The sequence below is a fragment of the Solea solea genome, chromosome 13 (genome assembly GCF_958295425.1).
Source record: "Solea solea chromosome 13, fSolSol10.1, whole genome shotgun sequence".
NCBI classification, from domain to species: domain Eukaryota; kingdom Metazoa; phylum Chordata; class Actinopteri; order Pleuronectiformes; family Soleidae; genus Solea; species Solea solea.
This window is the reverse complement of record NC_081146.1, coordinates 6,379,469-6,396,590: the sequence shown is the minus strand read 5'-3', so window position 1 is coordinate 6,396,590 and position 17,122 is coordinate 6,379,469. Positions and strand designations below refer to the sequence as shown.

At 42.2% G+C, this 17,122-nt stretch overlaps 1 protein-coding gene across 1 annotated transcript in view; it reads right to left on the bottom strand.

Moving 5' to 3' along the window:
* grik5 (glutamate receptor, ionotropic, kainate 5) overlaps nt 1–15,710 on the bottom strand; it is a gene marked incomplete at its 3' end in the record, with an annotated part of 96,392 nt that extends 80,682 nt beyond the window's left edge. The window contains exons 1-3 of the mRNA XM_058647789.1: nt 15,296–15,710; nt 14,747–14,937; nt 9,997–11,868 (exon numbers count right to left, since the gene is read on the bottom strand). The remainder of the gene's footprint in view (nt 1–9,996; nt 11,869–14,746; nt 14,938–15,295) is intronic.
* Between the last annotated feature and the right edge of the window lie 1,412 nt (nt 15,711–17,122).

Genomic DNA, 17,122 nt, shown 5'->3' with positions numbered 1-17,122 from the left:
CTCTCATCTCGACAGATCACTCATCGTGACAGCAAGAAACGCCCACACAATATTTATGTCCACATAAAAATACATGCATGCATAAACATGGCACACACATGCACATAAACACATATGTTCCTGTGTAACGGCAGACATACTGTTCAACACAGCTCACACATGCAAAAACCACCTGGTCAATATTTTACGTCGAAGCAGCTCATTATGTAACATATGGTGTTTATTTCTGTGTTTGATGTAAAGTCACTGCAGCTTGGAGATTCAGAGAAAAGCCACTTACAATAGAAAGTGGCTCAGGAGGAGTTCAATTAACGCTGGTCAAACAACTCAGCGCTGTGGAATGAGAATGTAGTATCACTAAACACAAGACAAAAGAGAAAAAGAATTCATACTAACTGAAGATGATGATGTGCTGCTTACGTAGCTGAATTGAAATAGAAAACTATCACTTCCGGGAAATTCAACCTGTTTAAAAAGCCTTTTTTGCTTTGTGCCACAAACACACCTTGATACAAACATAATTACAGCCAACACATGCAGATGTAAAAGTTACACATCAGAAATAGCACTGACGCAAATAGTGTGCAATTTCATGATAAACATTTGTATGTGGACCAGCGGCGAGCGGTGGCAGGAGATTGTCATCGCAGCTAAGTTTTGAAAAAAATGCTGCCATATTTTCCAGAGCTACCACTCATTCGTACAAATGTTAAGTCCATAAACTGAGTTGATTAATCACATCTGTTCTTTTTTTTTTTTCATTTTTTTTTTTTTTTAATCAATCGTAATGATATGATATGAGTCCATTTGGAGTAGTGGGGTTCATTGAGTCAATTCAATATTCAACAGTTTATATTCCGGCTGTAGCCCATAATCAACTGCTGCATCAACATTTGAACTGAGCCAACTGAGCTGGGGCTGACTTGCATGTTAATACTCCGGATTGGTGGAGCTAAACGGGCTCTGGAAACAGTCCCCAAATTCGAGGAAAGACAACAAGACACAGGGCATAAAATGGAAGTGGTAACAAAATGAAGCCTCAGACTACATTTTACAAATGAGAAGCAGACACTGCTCTATAATTTAATACGCCGTATCAGAGGGCCACAGTTTTAGCTGTTTATAATTGTTAATGAATGCTGGAGACGCCCGGGTGGCTGAAAGAAGATAGCGCTGGAGACAGATTTATCAGTCAAAATTTGACAGCCTTCTGCAAAACTGAATTTACAAATTTTAAAGATTCTTTAAGAGAGGTTGATGCATCTGCTGGTGAAATAACCAAGTTGAATTTAATTGGGCTAGGTCACAATTATTGACGTGAAATCTTTATTTTCTATGAATAATTTATTTTTACCGAATAAATTGTTGTGTAATATCCGTAACTCAGCACAAATGTGTCTTATGTGCAAGGGAAGAGAGATGGGTCTATTGGCAACTGGTGCGAATCTAAATTATCAACACTGTAAGAGCCTGTGTGGAGAATTAAACCAACGATCAAAGACGATTGAATTCACTTTCAGGGACAATACAATTTAACTGTAAAAACAAGCTTCTTTGTGTCTTACAAGAAATAATATTTCATATACTAGTTATATATAAGGATGTGATTTACGTGGTTGTCATTATCAAAATCATTTTTTATGTTTCTGTAATACACCAGTACGTAGAAGTTCATTAACGAAAATTATATTTTTAATGATACATTTTAATTATTATTGCTGAATTTTCAAATGTATTGTTTTTACAAAAAAAAACACATTATTATTTCTTGATTAAGATGTCGAATTATAGTTATTTACTTGCATTCCTGAACAGAATAATTAGTTTTAGTGGTTGAATGTTATTCTTAATTAATTCCTGAATTCTCAGAGAAGAAGCCCAGTGAGCCAGCTCAAATTTGGGTATAAAAAGGTGAATTCACTTTGTTATTTTCCAAATAAATAACAAAAACATGTTTAGTTTCAAACAAGTTTTTTAAGGATTTATAAAATATTTAATCTTTCTGGTTGCCCTTCCTGACGCAACCCTCACATTTATCCAGAGTTGGGACCAGCAGTAGCAGTGAACTGGATGGGAACCTGACAACCCTGCGGTTACAAGCCCAATTCCCTTCCGCTCATCCATGGGCTGCTTCAACGGTCCTCTTATAAAGTGGAAGACAGAGAAAACCAAGGACAGACGAAGCCATCAGCCATCTTACTGAACAAGGCATCTTACATCCATCCATTTTCTGCCGCTTTATCCTCTACATGAGGGTCGCGGGGGGAGCTGTGCCAATCTCAGCTGACATAGGGTGATAGGTGGGGTACACCCTGGACAGATCGCCAGTCCATCACAGCAACACAGAAACAAACAACATCCACTCTCACTCTGACACCTACGGTCAATTTAGAGTGTCCACTTTACAAGGCATCTTATTTGTCCAAATACAGATAATCAAATGCTTGTTAAACTCCAACTTCAATGGAGTCTTACAGAGAAGAGCAAAGCTTAGCTGTATACCTGCGTCAAGTAACAATCAGCTTCAGAGAAAGTTTGTACCTGTAGATATCACAAGTGCCATTAGTAGACTCTGAGTGGAAAGGCCACTCAGCAGCAACAGTAGTGAAACAATTTAATGTCGACTCACTAGACCAAGGCTGACAGTTCTGCTACCTGAATGTCTCGCACAAAAGCAGCAGTGGATTGAACAAGAACCAGACTTTTTCAGGCTCTGTCCTTGTGCTATACTGAAATATGACTGTCTAACATTGTGGTTTTAAAACACACACACAAAAAATTACCTCATACTATGGTTCTCAAAGTGGTTTGGGGACACTGGAGGTCTGTGAATATTAGAACTAATTTTGATCTAGCAGGATAAATGGTGCGAAAATATTCAGACTTTGCTTTTATGACGAAAGCAAGACTCTGCTGGAAAAAACGTTCTGCTGTTTGCATGGATAGTGCATCGGTGATGACTGGGTGATAACAAGTTATTACTGCACAGATACAGTCTGACAACCTGAAAATGACTGCTGAAGGACTCTGAAATACAATGGCTCTTTTTTTAGTTTAGATTTGCAGCGAGTGTTTGAGCTATGACAAGAAACATTGGAGTTAATGAAAGAGGAAAAAAGAGTTTTGGTTTGGAATCTAGGAATACAAAGAGCGAGCAGTAATCATGTCTTAATTGGATGATGAAGGTGGTCTTTGGAATATTTTCTCCCCAGTTAGGGGTCCCTGGCCCCAAAAGGTTTGAGAACGCCTGCCCAAATAAACACACAGGTAATTTCAATATACTTCTATTTTAAATTTCTGATCAGAATGCTCACTCCTGCTAAACAGATGTCCTTTTTGAAGACCAAAGACAATTTGCATGGACAGTGCTGACGCACAATTTTCAGTTACTTGTCATTACACACTATACGTATCGACTGGCGATGACAAGCACCTGTTCAACTGGTCGTTACAGTATCTAGTTATTTAACCACAAGGCAGTAACTCAATACATTAGACATGTAGACATGGTCAAGTTCAAACCGAGCACCAGACTGGGGAAGGAAGGTGATTAAATTGACTTTGAATGTGGCATGGTTGTTGGCTCACCCGAGTACTTCAAAAACTGCTGATCTCATGGGATTTTCACACACAATCATCTTTAGAGAGAATGGACTGAAAAAGGGCAAATATCCAGTGAGTGGCAGTTCTCTGGTCCTGATGATGCTTTGGAGAATGACCAGACTGGTTCAAAATGATAAACTGGCTAATGAGTGCAGCATGACACTGTACATGAATTTTTGGTTTTCTGAGAAGTGCAAAAAAAAATCATGAAAACATAGCAGGACACATTAGGCGACAGTGGGCCATCACATGGTCATTAATGAAGCACTTCTAAGTTCAGCAGAGAGTGAAATTGCTAAGAGAACACAAACCCCAGCAGATACTGAGCACACACACGTCTTTACATGTTAATAAGTAATTGTAATAAGTTTAGGGACATATCATTAAATACCTTTTTCGCACTGTTTTTCTCCCTGTTTGCCTCCCTGTTTTTGTTGGCACAGTAACCCCAGCCGCAATGGGAATGGTTCTTACTTCTAAACCAAAAAAGAGTTGGTGCCAGAGTGGAACGAGTTTTTCTGGCCTGAAGCCATCTCTTTGGTGGTTGAAAAACAAAAAACTGGTTCCAGATTAAGTACCAGCATGTAACTAAACCTTGGCAAACTGGGTATCTGTCTCAGGGCCCCGGCAGTAAATCTAGGAGACTCTTTTTGAATTTTGAGAAGAAAAAAGAGAAGTTTAAAAACACAGCTGGCTTTGTTTTCATTACAGAACTGAGCTTTGTTGTACAGACAGGCAAAAAGGCAGTAGCGCGCATTCGCTTCCTGACTGGTTCTTATCAGCCACAACTTGACTATCAGCTATGAATGAAGACCCCGATTAACATTTACTTTCAGTTTCACCTTGTCATTGGCCTGTTAAAAGAAATCCTTGGTCCTAAAGCTGCAGAGCGGAGAATCCACTTCCTGTTTGCACCAGCATGCCAAGTGCATCTTAATGGTCATGTAGTATACATTTTTTTTGTCTGGTTCTTATCTGAAAACTCAGTTTTTAAATTCCTTACTGAGGAGTTGGCAGCACTGGGAGGACGGGAATGCTAACAGTAGAAGAAGATAGCAAAAACGTATAGGCAAAGGATGACACTGCAGACAGGAGCTTAAATAATTAATCTCATTCTATTTTAGCCCAGAAACATATCAATTACTTTTAATTTATGAGTACAGTGTGTAAAATACTCAAGTTAATGTATACCGGTTGTACTTAAAAGTGGAAAGAACAGAAGTGGAAAATACACAAAGTTAAGCAGTCATACTATTAACTCTATTTGCCCTAATTAGAAAATGTTTTCTATTCTGTTTTAATTACTTTGTCATGTGATTCGATGTTAATTCTGCCTGCAGGAGGTGGTGTTAGGGTGCATGCATTTCACCAAATGCAACCAATGAATGAAGCGAGCTGTGACAACTGCAGCTGAAGCTTAAAACATAATGAGCACGCTGACATAAGCAAACCCTCCAGTAAGAGTCAAAAAATTGACGGACTTAATGAGCAGTCATGTCACCATGAAAACAACACGCAACACTACCCAGAATGCCTTTCAACAGCCATGACGTATACACTGACAGGAAGAAGTCCTAAAATGACCTGAGATCAGGCTTATCAGCCTTTGTCACTCACACGCTCACACAAGGCAAGAGCAATCTATAGCTGTGACTTTCTGAGCCTCAGCCAGGCAGCTGATTAGGACAGACTGGGTCTGATCACCTGAGCCTCAGACTGTTTTACAATTACATTGATAGAATACCAACCTTTACTGCTAATGCTAATGCATTAGAGTGTCACTACAATACGAGTGCCACTGGTGTGCCTGGGTGCAACTACTGAAGCACTAAATAGAAATATTCAAAGCTATTTAAGTAACAGTACATGTATACAAACAATCACACTTTCACCCAGCTCACACATATTATACACGTTGCTTTTATCTTCTTGCAATCCACTCTTAATGACTCCATTAACTGAGAGGCCATTAGCAGCATTCACTTTATGGCCAGCCAAACAGCCCAGCCGGGAGCACATTATGGAGAGGGCATGTGTGTCCTCTAATGTCCATTTCTTGTCACTGTCCACACATACACACTCATACACTCACTCAATCTTTTCCCCAAGGCCAGCTAGCCTGAAGCAAGCAGGAGTAGACAAACGACTAAGCAAACAGGGCCATTTTTGTGCTCCATTAGGCAATGAGGAGCAAAGGTTTAGTGCAGACTGCAGTGCCTCGCGCTGGTGGTCAAGCGGCAGAGGATTGAAGGCAGATGAAACTGAAGTGGTGCTCGGTGTAAGAAATCTCGTATCTCAAATTAGCCCGATTCACTTTGGAGCCTTAGCTGTCTGCAACACTTCAGGGTTGAACTGTCACACAAATGGCATCATGGGGAAAATTAGCAGGAGCCAATCACAGCAGAAACTTGACAAGAAAGTGATGGATTAGCAGACTGACAATTATCTGCTATAACTATGAATGAAGACCATGTTCGGGGAAATGAAAGATTTCCTGCTACATCACAGCACAGCTGCTGACAACCTTTCAAGGAAAAACAGATGTTCACAAGAGAACTGTAAAGGATAAATGATGCAAACAAAGAGACAATGTGGATTTTTGTTCAAACAATAACATGCCGCCGAGCTTATGTTTTTGCTGGCATTTGTCCATTTGTATATTTGTATACAGCATAAGTCAAAACGTTAAAAACTGATTAAGATTACTGTTGATGCAGGTTAAAACGCAAACAAGAATGTGTTTCAGGGTTTTTTGAAAACACTTTTTTGTTGATAACGTTGCTAAAAAACAATTCTGTATTGCTTCTAAAAATTCATTTAGTAGTAGTCATGGTAGTAACATAAGTTATATGCATGTAACTGTGTTGTTTGTTTGAAATCCAGATCAGGATCTCTAGCTGTAGCTTCAAAACTCGTGACACTTAGTGACACTTAGGGCCCAATCAGACCTGCTATTAACATCTGTCCTAAGAGATCCGATCTAAACTGCAGTGGGTCAGAGGATGTCAGCTGAACACAGACTGCATTCATGCTGCTCACACATTTGACCATATGATTGAGTGTGGTTTTGTTATTGGATCACAGGACACTCAGTACAGATTGGGTGCGTTCTGAACACAGCGCTCTCTACATGTGATTGGATCACTCAGGCGGAATGCTAATATCAGGTAACTAGATGACATCAGCACTGTTGCTGATGTCAGCTCGCCACAGTTGATGGAAATTATGCTTTGAGTGTTCTCGACACTTTGGGCAACTAAGCAGCCTTTGCAGAGGTTTGTGTGCTTTCTCGAGTTGTGGTACAAGACTGTCGGGCACAGGCAAAAACGAAACAAAATAAAAAATGTGAAGAGCAATCGGGAAATCTAACCCTGCACAGTGGAGGGTCAGTGATCTGAAAGAAACAAACTCGTACCAACAGGCGCGAAGGGAAACTCAATGTGGAAAATAATCTCATGAACCATGTGCATTTCTGCCACAATCTAGACCAAGTCAAGTGAAATGATTGGAGCACGCTGTTCCAACACAGCACACTGGGGCGGTGAAGAGCAGTTAAACAGACGAGACTGAATCACACAAACACTGATAATTTGGTACATCAACTCGATATTGCCTTTATGTTTCTGCACATCTGAACTCGCTAAGCAGAGTGCATGTGTTTCAACATTGATGCTCTTTGACTGGAGCTGTACTGGTTCTTCAGTGTGACTCAGTTTTTTGTGACCACAGGGCTGGATCTGGGAGGGCTAGAGATCAAACTTCATATGTTGTCACTAAAGCATTAGTACTTCATGACATGGACATGAAACCTCCGGAAGATGACAAATATCCTGTTGTACAGGAACAAAGTGTGGTTGCCAACTTGAAGTGGTTTAAGGCTGTTCTAGGTTAGTGTTCTGTGTAATAATTCATTGATATATATTTATGCTTTGGAGCACTGGTTTATTTATTGCAGGGAGTGGGGGAGGTGTTACACGTCGTCTGCATGCAAAAATTCATTATTTTGAAAAATGCAGCAACTGCTCTGTAAGTCGTACGACAACAAAAGAACCAATCAGCTACTGAAGACGTGGCAATGTCTTGAAGAAAGGTGAGTCAGTGGGACTCGCTGGAGATGGAGGAGAAGCTTGTAATTATTGTTCAGGGACATGACCTCTCTCATTCAAACTACTGTGACTCGATGGAACAAAGCACAGCAAAACATCACAACAGGGACGTGTTAATTAATCAATTGAGGTTGCAGCAACTTCACTCTTGGTCTTTTCAGCAGCTCATCACAGGTTCGGGCTGCTTATGACAGATGCAACATTAACACCTGTCCCCAAGCACCTTGGTTACAAACAACTTTTTAAACATACACGTTTATCAAGCATTGTTAGATGCTACATATGAACGGCCCCTTACACTACACCATTATGCTAAGCATAGTTTTCCCGTGTCCTGCTCCAAGCTAATCTGTAGCTCAACAGGCAAATGGTTGCGCCTGCTGAGAGGAAAATGGAGATGCTTCACAACTCATGGGAGGGGGGTTGAAACAAGTGCAACCCTGATATTAGTGCAGTTGGTCTCAGATGGTTGTACTTTACTGCTGAGCACGACTGGACAACAGTTTCTGCTGTCTGCTTGTTTTGCCCTCTATCTCTCTCTCGAGGGGTGGGAGACCATTTATCAACTACCAGAAGAACATGTATCAATGTGCAACATAGCCTGGCATTTCAGCTTTTATAACACTTTAAACTGCAAAGTCAACTTGCCAAGAGTCTGTGTCAAAGCTGTCAAGCACGGAAACATGAAACAAATGGCCCACCCAGAGTTCAAAGAGTAAAACACTGAGATAACGGGTGTACATCTTTCCAAGAGACCCTTAGTTTATGTTCACACATGTGCTATCAGGTAATATACTGAGCGGCGTCCCTGTTCACTTGTTTTTGGGCCCCTTTGGAGCTGACAGGGCAAAAGATAAGACAAGTCGAAATATACAGCACATTATTGACCATCCTCTTGAGGAGAAAACACCAGACCCAGCATTATTTTTGCCCAAGAATCATTTTGTTTATGGGGACTCGTAGGGCAAAAAAATCACACCACCCTCTGCACTGCTACTAAACGGCAAGCAGTGAAGCCATGTTGTGAAGCACGGGTTCTAGTGGTTGTACAATGTCGCTGTTGTGCCTTTGATGCCACCATATGACACTCCTCCCTTCTCTGGGTTTACAGTGACAAATGGGATCGGCAGCAGTGTGTTATCAGCATGCAGCCGCTGTAATCGTATTATTTAGTAATCTTAATTCTGAGTGGCTGACCCACAGTGTGAACAAAGCAGGGCCTCGCTAAGCCCATCACAGTGCTCCCATGGAGCAGAGGTCCTTTCCTGCTCCACAGCCCCTTTAGACTCACACACTTCTTTTTCCCTCCCTTTTCTAACCCCCTCCTCTACGTGTCCACCTCTCTTCTGCAGTTCGTCTCACACTCTGTTTTCTCTCTTGATCACCTTACTTGTTGTTCTATCTCTTGGATGATTTCATTCTCTCTTTCGCTACTTCATTCCCCCTCCTCCCCAATCTTCTGTCTCTGTAACGCTTCAAGCTGGGAGTTTGTGTATTGGCGTTATTCACAGTTCACTGGTCTGTTTGAAGGGACTATCTTGATTGAGCGTCTCTCGGTGTAGAGCCTAGTGACTGAGGGAGTATATAAAGACATGGATGTGTCCATAGAGATAAGATAGCCATGGCAATATGCAGGACAATGCAAAAGGTATGTCTTCTCGTAAGGGTTTCATTTAAATAAACACTACGGGGACAAAAAAGGAGACTGGAAGGATGCACAGCTGGAAGCGTAATAGTAAAGGCATTCGACGAGCAATGGTAGCAACAAAGAACTAGTCGGGGAATCAGTCATTCTCATTAGCTGGTTTACCCTTTTCAGTTTTATCCCCCCACCCCTCCCCGTCTCACCCTAATGAATGCAAGTACACTGACACAGAACCAAAAACTGCTCAGAGAAGCAAAAATACTCACCACTAATTAGTTCAAATTAACCTCAGGACCAATGCGTAGGTTTGCACAGACACACACGCACACACACACACAGACACAGCAAGGCACCTCCTTTTTCCTCTTTCTGACACCAGTCTGATGCTGTTGTAAGCTTGGCTGTAAGATCAAAATCTCTGTCTTTGGCAGAAACGCAAACACACACGCACGCACAGAGACAGACACACATACACATAGCCTGGGGCAAAGTAAGCACACGAAAGCAAATCCACTGTAAAGACACCATAAAGCCAACACTTCAGAAAGACGGACCATGTCTGTATGAGGTAAATACAGGCTAATGACATGCACTGCACATAATGACACATAAATACACAGAGAGAATAAGAGTCCTACTTACAGAATGAAGCAGACGGTATCAGAAGCACTGTGCCATATGATCAGGGTAGAGATGATTCTGCTCAGGCATCGAGACGTGTGACCACAGAGTTTCAGCACTTCAGCCAAGGAGGGGAAAGGAGTCAGAGGGGTTCACTATATGTTTATAAGAAATCTACAGGATTCCAGTGTTTTTATTCAGATGAAAAAAAAATAATCCCTTAAGAACAAGGCTAAAAAAAAATCAACAGTTGGGAAAGGGAGAGGTTCAGTTCTGTGTACAAGGGGGATGAGGTGTTGACTGGCCCACTGTGTGTCTTCTTATGATCTCTTTCTTCTAAAAAGCAGGAAAAAAATAAGAGTCCATCTTGACATAAAAGAAAGGGAAGGGTCACAACAAGGCTCCACTGTTTCCTTTACTGCTGTCTCTTTCTGCTTTCCTGTGTTTGCCCACCTCTTGTTTTCCTCAGGATAGCGATGGGCATATGAGTAGAGGAATGCCAGCGTCAGGAAACCAATCACCTCGCCAGACGACAAGGGAACATAAAGGAGTAAATGACAAGCAGATGAAGGGGAGGATTTTCAACACCTGCTCTCTCCCTCAGTTTCTCTGCCTACCTTCCTTTCTCTCTCCCTCTACAACCTGTATTTCCTTTCTAGTAACAGCCTCCTCCCTCCAAGTCTGTTTTTTAGAGCATGGGCTGCTACATCAGAACCAGAAGTGGATGCAGAGGAAGTGAGATTCTCCAGAAAATACAAAACGCAGGAATGCTCCTCTTCTCCTTTCCTCGCTCACTGTATAGAATGACAATGGATTGCAGGCCGTCTACTGTGCCGACACTGGATGTCTGCCTGGTTCTCTGCCTGACACTCGGAACAGGCCGTGTCTTCCTGTCCTCCTGTCTGTCTGTCTGACCAACCTTAGAGCCTGTCTGTCATTCAGTACAGCTGTATGTTTACCAGCCCTCTCTCAGTCTGTTTTCCTGCCAAACACTAAGAAGCAAATCAGGCAGGTACAGGGGGACATAACCATATTCTGCTGCTCAAGTGCCCCCCCTGCTGTAAATCCTGACCCCTCCCATGTCCATTGCACAAACTAGCCTCCAACTCTGCACAGATGAAAAAGAAGGATTGTCAGAGAGGGTTTCAAACAATCCTGGTTAATTCTCTTTTTTTCTTCTCTTGTCTTTCTCTGGACTTTCTCTCTCCACTCGTTTCCTTTTCTTTTCCAGCTCCTCTATTTCCGCCAGTCTCCTCGCTCGTTATCTATTCCGGACAGTCTGTCCCTCTTCACTCTCTGTCACAGAGGAAGAATGAGCTGCTTTAGAATGTATTTTTCCACAATGTGTGAAAAAGATGCTGAAAAAAAATATTGGGATGAATTGTTTTTTTAATTGTACATTTAAAAAAACACACACTCTCCTCCACATCAAATTAGAGCAGGAAGCCTCTTGAGGGGGGATTTTCAATTACTCGCTTTTGCCCACAAGCCAATCTGGCAAAGTGGCCTAGCTCTGAGGTGTGCACAAAATTGTCATAATCTCAACAGGATATCCAGTTGATAAATCCGCATGTGTCTGAAAGCTCCATACCATTGCTCAAGCATCACTGCAGTTTCGTGAAAAAGCTCAACAGGTTGATTGGTTTGCTTAAAGTTGATTCCTCTAAGGCCGGTCACAAGCTGCTTCTCTCTCTCTCTATTTCTTGGGGACAGCTTCTGGAATCACAGACTGGCCTTTCCAGCCTTAACTCTACACGCTGAGCCCTCACTGGGTTGGTTCAAGCTGATGCCCGGACTTGGTGGAGGCAGTTAAGTGTGGAAAGCTAGACGCTGGAGGGAGCATGTTGGCTTCCATATTGCCCATTTGGTGTCCAGCTCAGCAAGCGCTCAAATCTGGAAGGAGAGGGAGTAGAGGCAAAGTAGAGGAGAGGAAGAGAAAGAGAGAGACAGAGAGAGAAAGAGAGAGAAAGAGAGAGAGCATGAAAGGTTAGCATGGTGACATTTGTGTCACTCTGCCTTATCAAATACGTCATTCTCCTCCTTGTCACATCCTGCCTGTTGTGCTGCTGTCTTCTCTGTCCTTGTCACTCTTCCTCTGACTTTACTGCTTGTTTGCTTCTTCCTCCACTCGCTCTATGATTTGATCCTTTCACTCTCATCTTCAGCCACTGTCCCCCTGACACTAGTCTCTCTCCATCCAATTTACATTTGCATCTCTCCTGCTTTCATTCAATAAGCTCTGCTGTCTTTTTCTTTCAATTTCATGTTTGCATGTGAAGAAGCACAGTGAAGAGGAGAGAGGGAGGGAGAGAGAGAGAGAGAGGGAGCGACAGAGAGAGAGCTCCGACTAGTGAATGTGCCTGAGGCAGGTGCTGGACTGCAGTCCAGGATCGTATTATTACTGGTCAGGTACAACAGGACATATTTGATTGATGTAGACTTGAGCTGTCACTTTTAATCCAAATTCAGATGTGTGTGAATGTGTGAGAAAATGTTATTATCTGTTCTGATCCCATTTTCTTGGTATAGAAAGCTTTGCATTGCATTCGGTCTAAGGAAAGAAGACAGAATCTACATCATCGATAGACAGATTTGCAGATTAATGGAAGGTTCACTTGGTAAACACAGCGACATTAAAATATTACAATACTTCAACACAGAAGAATATTATTTTTTTTGCGCTATGCTATGTAGACTATGTCCAAATAGAGTTGTTAAATTAAGTTGAAACTTTTTCTTTTAAAGAGGCAAAATTTACTTTGGCTCTCAACTGGATAGAGAAAACACACAATACAAGGATTACAGTTTACAGTTTTAATTAAGTTGGCATACATGGCCTCATAAATTCCTTATTTATTTTCCACTGTTCTAAAAACACTCACAAACGTGTTTGTGAGTTTTTACTGCAAATGAAACAAATATAATCTCTTTAAGACGAAGCAGCTTTGGTAGAAAAAAAGAAAAAAAAGAAAAGGCAAATGTGAGATGAGAACATCCTCATAAACATCCACAAACATGTATTTGCACACATTTTCCCCAAACTGGTTTTACGGTTTTTGGATTCAGAGTAGTGCAGCACTGAATTCTCTCCATGTTTCAGACAGTATTTGACACTTCTGTCAGGTCACAGAGATGCTATTTATTTATATGTGCTCTCCCCAGGATTTAATGTATGCAAACAAGCATGTTGTACCTGTCTGATCCTTAACTAATCTGTACTAGTTGTTACTTTGATCCAATGTTCAGCTCCACAACACATGCAGTCACATTTGTGTATCCTTCTATTTTGTGCCAAGACACATTCTTACATCTCTTCAAACTAACAATGCTCCCAGCTGACAGGTATGTCTGCATATGACAGATGGCAAAACTAATGTTTACCTGAGCTCAGACAGATTCCTGGTGAGATTTTCTCCCTTCCCATTGCGTTATATATCATTCTAGTTTTTCTCAAATAGATGGTCTCAATCTAAAAATAGCAGAGGGATGTCAAGTTCTAGTTACCCAACTGGCTTCTTACCTCTGTTACCATGCAACAGTTTGCACCTGTTGAATACGTGAGCCATTATTTCTAGATGCTAATCAAAAAGAAGATTTGAGTGATGAATACTTCACTGATTTCGAGAGAACCACAGAAAGCCTGCGTTTCTTTAAGTTGTCAACATCGTCTCGTTTAACAGAACAGAGGAAAATCTTTAAACCAGTTGGGTGGCTTGTTCCACTAGGATGATGTTCCGCTTAAAATGAAACATTACAGGCCATTCAGTGTATCAGCTCCAATCAATACATCTGTGTGGATAGATATGACCTTCCTGTGACACACACACCCTCCTGGGAGCATTAAGGATGAGACCAAGTGTGTTTGTTGGCTCACTAGTTAGGTTTGTGCTAAGTGTGTATGTATGTGTGTGTTTGTGTGTGTGTGTGTGTGTTGCAGGTGTGAAAAGATGCACATGGGTGTGAATTGGTGTGCATGTATGTCAACAAGGGGTGCCAAGGCGGAGGTGTGCGTGTGTGTTTGTGTGCACTGTACATGTGTCACAGACGTCACGCTTGAAGCAATCGAACACACCAATCCAACACATAACCTTCTGTTTAACCAATCCAACGCAATGCGGCCTCTCTGCATTGTGTCACAGTTGTGAAGCATCATAAAAGATATGATTGACACACAGAGAGAAATAGTGATATTTTTTTTACACACACACATACACGCACACACACACACCGACGGCATCTCTGTTCATTTGCTGTGTCAGGCAAGACACTTAAACGTCTTCAGCGTGTCAAAATTCAAACACAACGTAGAGAGGAGCTTGAAGAGACTATGAGCGGGATGGAGGCTAAGAAGGGGGAGGGGTACACAGCCAAAGTGGGAAAGAGAGAGAGAGAGCCAAAGAGGCAGTGGGGGAGAGAGGGGAGAGAAGCAACAAATTGAAGTGAGCCATTCAGATTTTGTCCAAATCCATCAAACAGGACAGGCCTGTTTATGTCTGGATGGAGGGCTGTGCATAGATGGATAGTGAATGAAAAGAGGGATGAAGGGATACAGGTGGAGGAGTGGAACAGGAAGGTGGGTTGGATGAGTTGGGTGAGTGGATGACAAACACAAGGAAATGAAGGGGAGAAGCCATCAAAGGTGAAAATGCTCTAAACACTAAGGTTTAAGAGAACGGGGAGACAGACTGAAATATATAATAAACAAGAAAAGGAAACGTGAAAGAGGACAAGGAGAGAGGAAAAAAGGAGGATGAGAAGGACGGACACTCACCCATTTCAGCAGGCTCTCCACAGGCAAGCACAATCCCTGCTCTGTGATCCCATCCTGGGGAAAGGCGCAGCGAGATCCTGGAGCTCCCTCCACTGAATACCAATGGGGCTGCTATTATCAGCTCTCTCTCTCTCTCTCACTCACACACACACACAAACACACACACACTCACATGCACACACTCACCGGCACTGTGGAGGAAAAGCCCCAAACACACAGACTCAGTCTGGGGTAGGTGTTTAAATGAAGACATAGGGAAAAAAAAAGGCTGTCCAAAGATGCAAATATGAAATCACAATAGAAGAGACACTGCAGCACAAGTGAATTTGCATCCCCTTCTCCCTCTCTCTCATTTTCTCCATGAAAAAAGCATCAGAGGCTGTGCACAAGCCAGAGGTATCAATCTCGCTCGCTCGCTCTCTCTCTCACTCTCTCTCTCTCTCTCTCTCTGTGTCTCTCTCTGTCTCTCTGTCTCTCTCTCTCTCTCTCACACACACACACACACACACACACAAACACAGAGGCATTTGCAGCCAGTAAAATACTTACTGAGCATATATTCAATCCCAGTGAGTCCTGCAGTCGACTCTAGTCTGGCTCACAGCTCCTCGGCTTCCGAGGGTGTTAGAGAGAAATGAGTTGTCCGCTATTTTCCTCTCTCCTCCCAGTGGGTTCCTCTCTCAGCACAGCAGCATCTGATGCAGAGATAAAAGAAGAACGCACAGACTCTCTGTCCTCCTTTATTCTCCCCTGTTCATATAGTGAACATCCAGTTCTCCTGTATCCATTTGTTGATTCAGGTCCAATCCATGCGCCTGTCCGTGGACTTCACTGTGATTCACCGACACGCGACCAACTGCATTCACTTAGTCACCCTCCCCTCTGTGTCTCTCCCCTTGCTCAATAGTATACCCATACCTCCTTGGCTTTCTCCAATCTAATCAGCTCTCTCCCTCTCTCTCTCTCCCTCTCTCTCTCTCTCTCTCTGCACCCACCCATTCCCCCCTCCCTTCCCCTTTCTTCCAACACCCACTCTACTCTCTCTCTCTATCCTTCCTCTCTCTTCTTTTTTCAAGGATGAATATCAAGTCAGTCTCTGCGATAAACATTTGAAATAAGGGGAGAAGGCAGAAAAGAAAAACTGGCTGTGAAGAAAACACACATACACACTATCCGACAGAGCGAGAGAGAGTTTAAATCCATTGCCAGGCTAAACCACTCTGACACAGTTTGACATGGCTACTCGCTCAGGGTGACAAACCCCATCAGACCAAAACGCCACTGCCTCATAACCCTATGATATGCATCACGCACTGTCAAACACACACAAACTTACAGATGTAAAAATTTGGGCTAGCATACTGAGACAGCAGGCATTTACCTGGGGGCCCAAAATTCACAGCCCAGTTGGAATATGGACCTCGAGTCTTCCACTGTTGTGCATCAAGAGGGGTAATGTTGCCCTCCACAGTTCTCAAGTTCTTAAAGCACAGTTCAAAGTTCTTAATCCACAGTTCCAAATTCTTAATCCACAGTTCCACGTTCTTAATCCACAGTTCCACGTACTTAATCCACAGTTCAAAGTTCTTCAACAATGACCTCAGCTGTTTCTCAATCCAGGGGCTGTGGAATGTCTAATGCAAATGTGGATTTGTCACTGGATGTTGTTAATATGCATCACAGCAATGTGACATGGGCTGTCCCAATTGTCACATAAATCACATGAATCATTGGCTCCTTCAGATGCGTCCGACAAAAGCGGCTGACATTTGCCCATTTCGAAGGATACATCTGTGTATCCTTCGCAGACGACCATATCCCAGAGGTCTTTGCGTGCAATAACAACATGACAACAGGCTTGGTGGCGTCTGGACAACTGGAAACCAAACACAAATGCAACTCTAATACAATAACAATACAAAAAAAGATATAATTAGATATCATTTTGAAGCTTTTTTTGTCATTTACTAAGTCATTTTATTTATTTCTTGATTTAAACAGGAGTTTTGTTCTAAATAATCTACATTTGTGGATTGCATTATTGGAAAAACCCAGTTTATTTGACCTGGTCAACCATGTGTTTGTCCTAATACTTCATATCCAAAATTATCTGCTGTAAATAATGACTGCCTTGGTTGAATAGTTGACTTACAAATATGATGTTGTACAAGTTATATTTGTAAATCATTCCAGGGTTAGTAACATACGCATAAGGGAAATTATGTCTTTGTCTCTCATTGAGCCGGCAGAGATCCTCTCTGCCGGCTCACCTGAGGCATGGGGTAAATCCGGAGGGGTAGTGTCAGTAACAAAGTTTCGGCAATAGAAGTTACACACTTTGCGTCCTTTATCTGGATTTTTCTCTTGTTTTGGTTT